The sequence below is a fragment of the Octopus bimaculoides genome, chromosome 6 (genome assembly GCF_046866305.1).
Source record: "Octopus bimaculoides isolate indiv1 chromosome 6, ASM4686630v1, whole genome shotgun sequence".
Lineage (NCBI taxonomy): Eukaryota > Metazoa > Mollusca > Cephalopoda > Octopoda > Octopodidae > Octopus > Octopus bimaculoides.
The window spans coordinates 118,367,176-118,374,963 of record NC_142933.1 but is presented as its reverse complement, the minus strand read 5'-3'; the positions used below and the strand labels follow the sequence as shown (position 1 = coordinate 118,374,963).

At 38.6% G+C, this 7,788-nt stretch overlaps 1 long non-coding RNA gene across 4 annotated transcripts in view; it reads left to right on the top strand.

The window, feature by feature from the left end:
• Window positions 1-3,320, top strand: part of LOC128248028 (uncharacterized) — a 28,186-nt gene extending 24,866 nt beyond the window's left edge. For all 4 annotated transcript variants that reach the window (XR_008264301.2, XR_016242416.1, XR_016242417.1 and 1 more), the window contains one exon: window positions 1-3,320. This exon is cut by the window's left edge and continues 1,739 nt beyond it. This is a non-coding gene — a long non-coding RNA (uncharacterized LOC128248028).
• Window positions 3,321-7,788: the final 4,468 nt, after the last annotated feature.

Genomic DNA, 7,788 nt, shown 5'->3' with positions numbered 1-7,788 from the left:
AGTGCAAGTAACCAAATATAAATAAAACTTCAGAATAATGATGATGATGGTGATGATGATGGTGATGATGATGACGACAACGATAATATCTAGTATAAGGAAAAGACTTGATTTATTCGGGAAGGGGAATGGTTGGTCATTAAATCGACCCAGAATATAATAATGACGATGATGAAGGTGGTGGTTATGCTCCTGCTGATAATAATAATAATAATAATAATAATAATAATAATAATAATAATAATAATAATAATAATAATAATAATCCTTTCTACTATAGGTACAAGGCCTGAAATTTTGTGGGAAGTAACTAGTCGATTACATCGACCCCAGTGTTTCACTGGTACTTAATTAAACGACACCGAAACGATTAAAGACAATGTCGACCTCGGTGGAATTTGAACTCAGAACATAAAGACGGATGAAATGCTGCTAAGCATTTTTACCCGACATGCTAACGATTCTGCCGGCTCACAGCCTTAACGACGAAGACGACGGCAACAAAAACAACAACAATAATGATAATGGTTTCATATCTTGGCCCAAGGCGAGCAATTTCGGGGAGTAGGTAAATCGATTGCATCGACCCCAGTGTTCAACTGCTGCTTATTTCATCGACCACGAAAGAAGGAAAAAAAATGACCACGGTGGAATTTGAACTCAGAATGTGAAGACGGGTGAAATGCTTAACGGTGTTTCGCCCAGCGTTTTAACGCTTCTGCCAGCTCATCGCCGCCTTCTCAAAGTCGACCTCGGCGGAATATTGAACTCAGAATGTAAAACAACAATAATATTAATGAATAGATGAAAGGCGTTTATTTACATAGGTCTTCAAAGCTGAACAACGAGCTTAGGATGAAACGGTGGGCAAGGAAATGAAATGAAAACAGTCTAACATCAATGTTCAGAACCTTCGCTTTAATGAAGGGAATGACACCTTAATGATGCTGCTGCTGCTGCTGGCGATGATGATGATGATGATGATAATAATGATGATGATGATGATGATGATGATGGTGATGATGATGATAATAATGATGACGTTGATGATGATATCGATGATGATGATGATGATAACGACTATGACGACGACTACTACTATACCGATAACCACTAACAGAAAACAACAACAACAAAAAATAGGTCACTGGTATTAATCAGGTCAATCAGTGCAAACCACCGACACCACCACCACCACCACCACCACCACCACCGTCGCCGCCGCCGCCGCCGCCGAAGACTTGTGTCTTGTTTTTATTTATTTACTGTTGTTTAACCCAAGGTCAGTTTTGATGAAGCAGGATTCATAATCCAAAGCGTTCCCACTGTGATCCATCCATCCATCCATCCAATATTCAAACATGGTGGTTGAATCTTGGTGAGGAGATCTATTTTTTTTCCTTTTGACATTTTTCAAATTCTCCAGTGACAGAAGAATTGATTCATTGCATTCGACGACACGCGTTAACAAAAGCGTTTAAGAGCTGGGTTTCTTCTTTTTTTGTTTTTCGTTAGTCGCAGTATTAGTGCCAACGTTCATGCTGGCGAGGGCGGCGTAGTAGGATGGTAAAAGTAGAATTGGTAAAAGTGGTGATTCTCCTGTTCTCTTATTTTTTGTCGTCATCGTTATCAGCCTTGTTGTTGTTGTTGTTGCTGCTGCTGCTGATGCAGTCCTTTTTCTACTTTTAACTTTTGTCGGCGTTGATGAAGGTCTGTGGCTAAGTGGTTTAGGTATTCGGCTCACGATTCTAACTAAGATCGTCAGTTCGATTCCCGACCGCGCGTGTGTCCTTCAGCAAGATACCCTATCTCATGTTACTCCATTCCATTGAGCTAACAAGAATGAGTTTTACCTGTATTTCAAAGGGCCGACCTTGTCACATGCCATTTTCACACTGAATCTCCCTGAGTTTAGTGGTTAAGGTATTCGGCTAACGATCGCAAGGTCGTGAGTTCGATTCCCGACCGTGCGTTGTGGCTTGAGCAAGAGATTTCATTTCACGTTGATCCATTTCTCTCAACTGGCAAAAATGAGTAGTGTCTGTATTTCAAAGGGCTAGCCTTGTCACATTCTGTTTCACACTGAATCTACCTGAGAACTACGTTAAAGGTAGGCGTGTCTGTGGAGTGCTCAGCCACCTGCACATTAATTTCACGAGCAACCTGTTCTCCTGATCGAAACAACTGGAACCGTCATTGTCGTAATCGATGGAGTGCCAGTTATACCGTCGTTGACGTTACTGTTCTTGTAGCCGTCACAGCTACTTACCGCAGCGGAGGCGGCGGCGGCGGCGGCGGCGGCGGTGGCAATAGCAGTGGTGTCACTGTCCTAATCTATTCTTCTGTTTTTGTTGTAGCTGTTGTTCTTGGTGATTTGCAGCCATTTGTTGCACAGGCGTACGGTGTGGTGCTTTGCCTTATAGCCATTACTATTCCTTTCTACTATAGACACAAGGCCCGAAATTTTGGGGGAGGGAGCCAATCAATGAGATCGACCCCAGGACGCAACTGGTACTTAATTTATTGACCCCGAAAGGATGAAAGGCAAAGTCGACCTCGGTGGAATTTGAACTCAGAACGTAATAACAGTCGAAATTCCGCCAAGCATTTCGCCCGGCTTTGCTAACGTTTCTGCCAGCTCGCCGCCTTTTTATAGCCATTAAATAGGAGAAGCAGCACCAAGATTATTACTTCTCGCACGGTTTTCATCCTTCAGGTCTCCTATCGATAATTTCAACGCCATGTGTAGATATTTTTAGAAGAAAGTTCCGGAAATAGGTAATAAATTCCGCCATGAAGGTCTAAACGAACATGAAACTGACCAGGTCCTCGGGATCCTGGTTAGTTTTCAACAAAAGCAGTATGAAAAAACATGTAACAGTAGACTTTAAAAAATACACTTTACAATCAACAAAGTTAGGAGTGATCTGAAGGAGCGTTTTGCCAATGCAAAAACAAAATTATAATAATGACCCTTTCTATTATTAGGTACAAGGCCTGGAATTATCGGGCGGGGGCTAGTTAATTACATTGACCCCAGTATTCAAATGGCATTTAATTTTTCGACCCAGAAAGGATGAAAAGACAAAGCCGATCTCGGCGAAATTTCAACTCGGAACGTAAAGACAAACGAAATGCCGTTAATTATTTTGCCCGGTATACTAACGGTTCTTCTAGCTGATCGCCTCCTCCTCCTCCTCCTCCTCCCCCTCCTCCTCCTCCTCCTCCTCCTCCTCCTCCTCCTCATCATCATCATCATCATCATCATCATCATCATCACCATCATCATCATCATCATCATCATCATCATAATAAAAATAATAAAAATAATAAAAAAATGCCCGGATGCAGTACCAGGCAGTGACTCTCATGGCTTTTGATCTTCACTGATTGGAAGGGTTATCATGTACATTGTTTTGTTTTCGTATAAGAGATGGGCTACAGCAAATATTCTACTTAATACCACAGATTTGCTTGTCACTTGTTTGACCTTAACCAGTTGAGCATGTCCCTTGGTGGCTGACGATATGTGCATCTCTGATCACGAGCAGAAGTAGTGGGGGAGCATCATAGCCATGTGGTGAGAGGAATTCTTTGGGGTTTTGATAATTCACCTCTGGAAACTTGGGTTTTTGTTCATCATCCTTAAACAAACCTTATTCAGGGACCTTTTGAGTAGAATGGTCTACTCGACCTGAAGATAATTCTATCAGGGCTCCACCTGCAAGGTCATGCACTGTTTATCTTGATATGAGATCACCATGTCGCGCCCATATGGTTGTGACGCTTGTGCCTGGTGTACCCTTATCAGACAGGTAGTCATGATGGGTATACTGGGCTTCGTATACTTTACCCCAGCGTTACTTTGATAGCTTGCACTGCTCTTTCACTCAATAATAATAATAATAATAATAATAATAATAATAATAATAGTAATAATAGTAATAATAATAATAATAACTAAGCGACATTTGTAGAGCCTTTTAGCAAAATAATGGTTTCTTTTGCTAAGACTAAAGTACACACTTGGGAATACCAAAGAGAGTGGATGTTTTACTTTATTGAATATATTATTGATACTTATTTTACCGACTCCAGTGGCGTGAAAGGAAAAATCGACACTAATAGTTTAAAAAAAATTTATACAGAAAACTGGATCTTCTTTGTCTTATTTTACATTTCTTAAATATTCAGAGTCACTTGTACTTTACTTAAAAATCAAAGAACTTCTTTTCTTTCGTCCTGCTTCATTTTTTTTCTTCCTTTTTCCAGTGCACCAGTTTTATAGATTAGTGTATTTTCTCTATTTCTAAGAAAATAACTTGTTTCTCTGGTGATGTGCGTGAATCTTGTTAATTCTTCTTTTTACATTTCAGAAAATGCTTTCTTCTATTTCGTTCTTTTCCCCACTGATTTCTTCGTTTTCGTTCAATCTTATATGAATAACAGGGTTTAATTCTCCAATTCTCTTTGGCAGAGAGGTAATCTATCTCTCTCTCTCTCTCTCTCTCTCTCTCTCTCTCTCTCTCTATCTATCTATCTTTTTTTTTTTTTGATCCCTTTTGATCGAAGTACCCCCTTTTCCTTCCTACGATCCCTTTTGATCGACCCCCCCTTCTTTTTTTTTCCTTCCCCCTCCCAAAAAGAAAAGCTCTACATTGTATTTGTCCCATCTTCGTTGAGCCCTGTGTGGCTAATAAAAGAAATGTATCTATCTATCTATCTATTTATCTAAATATCTATCTACCTAAAGCATCGAACAATGAATATAAGTAGCGATCGTGATATCCACCACGAAGTGATCGAGCTCAGTAACAATCAATTAAGCAACAACTACTCCAAAAGCATACTCCCCACTCCGATTATGAAGAAAAGAGAGGACGAAACCGATAAACTGTCCACAGTCTGTCTACCCTATGTGAAAGGCCTCTCCGAAAAGATACAAAAGATAAGCGACCAATATGACACCAGGACAGTATTAAAAAATAATACAACACTTCGCAAATATCTTCTTCGAGTAAAACCACCAATAGAAGAGAATATGAGTAAGAACTGCATGTACTCCATCCCATGCAGCTGTGGTAGGTTATATAAAGGCGAAACATGGCGCCCCCTCAAAATAAGAGTAGACGAACATCGCAGGCAACATCGCAGTGGTTGCCTGCTTGACGAGAAAAAGCGTAATAGATCTCGGATCAACTCTCTTCTAATTCTCGGAAGCAAGGGATAGTATGTGTGATCCTCCATTAACCTTATTCAGTGCTGAGTAGCCAGTTGTGTGATTGTGTGACAGACAAATGAAGAGAAAGAGAGAGAGAGAGAGAGAGAGAGAGAATCGAACTCAGTCTTTTAATAACACCTTATTTATTTATCTTCTTTGAAGAATGAAAGAAAATGTTGACCTCAGTCAGATTTGAACACAGAATGGAAAGGGCCAGAACAACTCTTACCGCAAACACATGTGCGATGCTATAACAATGCACTTTAACTTCTAAGCTTACTTGTCGTCGTATCTTTATCTTCATTTTTCGTAGATAAAAAGATGAGCGATAGATCCATCCATCTCTCTCTCTCTCTCTCTCTCTTCACTTTCTCTCTTTTTCTTTTTGCCTTTCTCCCTCTCTCTCTCTCTTTCTATCTATCTATCTATCTAGCTAGCTAGCTATCTTCCATCTTTCTCGCCTTCGTTCTCTCTCTCTCTCCCTCTCTTTGTCTCTTTTTAAGTTCTCATAGGTAATAAGATTTAGCAAGAATCCCGGAACGATTTCGACGGAAAAGAACGACGTATGTGTGCTGCATATTACAGGTGAAGTAAAAATGAAGAGGCAATACACAGCACAGCCGACTTCCAGTGACTGCGGCGGACGTTCGACGCATTTGCAATGAATGGTTTTCTTATAACGCACTTCCTATAGGAACCAATTCCACAGAAAGAGGCCATGTGCTAAATCTCATTGTATCTTTTTAGTCATCTTTGTAATATTTGCGCAACAGAAAAGCACTAGATTTGCAGAATCAATAGAGCTTCGGGCAAAAATTCTTCGTGGCATTTTGGTACGATTCTTCAAGTTTTGAGCTGAAATCTCATTAAAGTTAACTTTTCCTTTTATTCTCCTGGGGCCGATAAAAGAAGAACCAGTTAAATATTGGAGCTGATCTAATCGATTATATTCACTCCGTTTCGAGGTTTTGGCTTGATGAAAAAGAAAAAAATATCAATATTAGAACAATATGAACAAGCCTTTTCTTTTCTATCGTCTATATTTTATAATCTTACACTTCTTTTTATCGATGAGATGAAAATGCCGAGGAATGGTTTATAGAATTTCATCTGAAGGATTCTTTCTAGTTAACGGCATCCTGTGATATATTCGTAATATAATCCATTCTATAAATTTTATACCTTTTCTGCTTTAAGTTAAATTACACACACACACACACACACACACACACACCAACAACAACAACAACAACAACAACAACAATTTAAGACTACAGTTGAAGACACTTGACGAAAATTCCACGCAGTAGGATTGAACCCAGAGCCAGTGTTGTAAGCCGAGCACCTTAACCATACAACCATGCCTATTTAGTCTCGTGGTCAAAGACTTTCTAGCCACGACCATCTGGTATATCTGCGATTATACTGTTCAATATATTCTGTATTAAATGCGATTATATTGTCCAGTGTGTTCTGTTTTAAATAAAGCAAGGGTGTGAGTTGAGGAAGATCTGGTTGCTATTTCCAATTAGTCGAGTAGCCACGTGAAAGCAACCTCATTGCTTCTATTGTTTGTCCGCGTTATATGCAACGCTCACCTGTTGCTGTAAGTATCTCTAATTCCCTGCATGTATGATGGCAATAGAATTACATAAGAATTACGATAGTTAGGAAGACCTGGAGAAAATATATGCTGACTTCATGACTTCATGATTTTGTATTGCAGTCTTTACACCATGCAATGTTAAAGTGGGTTAAGTAAGTATAAGAAGTGTATTGTGAATGTGAAACGCAAAATATGATTTTAAAATCTGTAGAATATTTTCTTTGTTCATATACAACTCAAGTCACGCATGTGTATTTAAACAATAGCTATCACCAGGTGTTAGATCGTGTTATGAGCTAACTAAAAAGTGAATACTACCTAACAATTTCATTTAATGGTTTATTGATGGAAAATTATTGAAGCAATTATATATGGAAAATAAAATTTCTTTACATAGATTAAAGCAAATATCATTGATGCTTAAATAATAATGTTTTATTTGGAATGGGAACAAACTGGCATATTTTTTTATATAAGAGAAATGAAAAATGAAATACTATAGACTGAAAGAGCATGTGAAGGTCACCAGGGTCTATGTTAGGAATGGTAGAAGTTTCAAGTTTAACTGGAGATGAAACGGAAATTATTTCCAATCTTTCAAACAATAGTTTAAGAAATCTCTTGCCATTTTTAAGTGAGAGATATTGCAATGGAATTTTTCCAGCTACTTCCATCTTTTCTTTAGTGCTGCATAAATTAAACGATATACATTTATGTAGCAGCAAAGTTTTCATGTTCCTTGTCAAAAATTTAACTCTGAGTAATTAATCATTAATTGTCACTGCTTATAATATTCTAATCATTCCTCTTTATCGCTTATAGTACAAATTAGTTCGCTCACAATCTGCTAAATTTTGGTCAGTCGACACATTTTTCTGAAACTTCGGTGTATATTGCAAAGTCCAACAGAAATGTAAAGATCTTGCATTAGAGGATATCTCCATACATTGTTCCGTAGTTT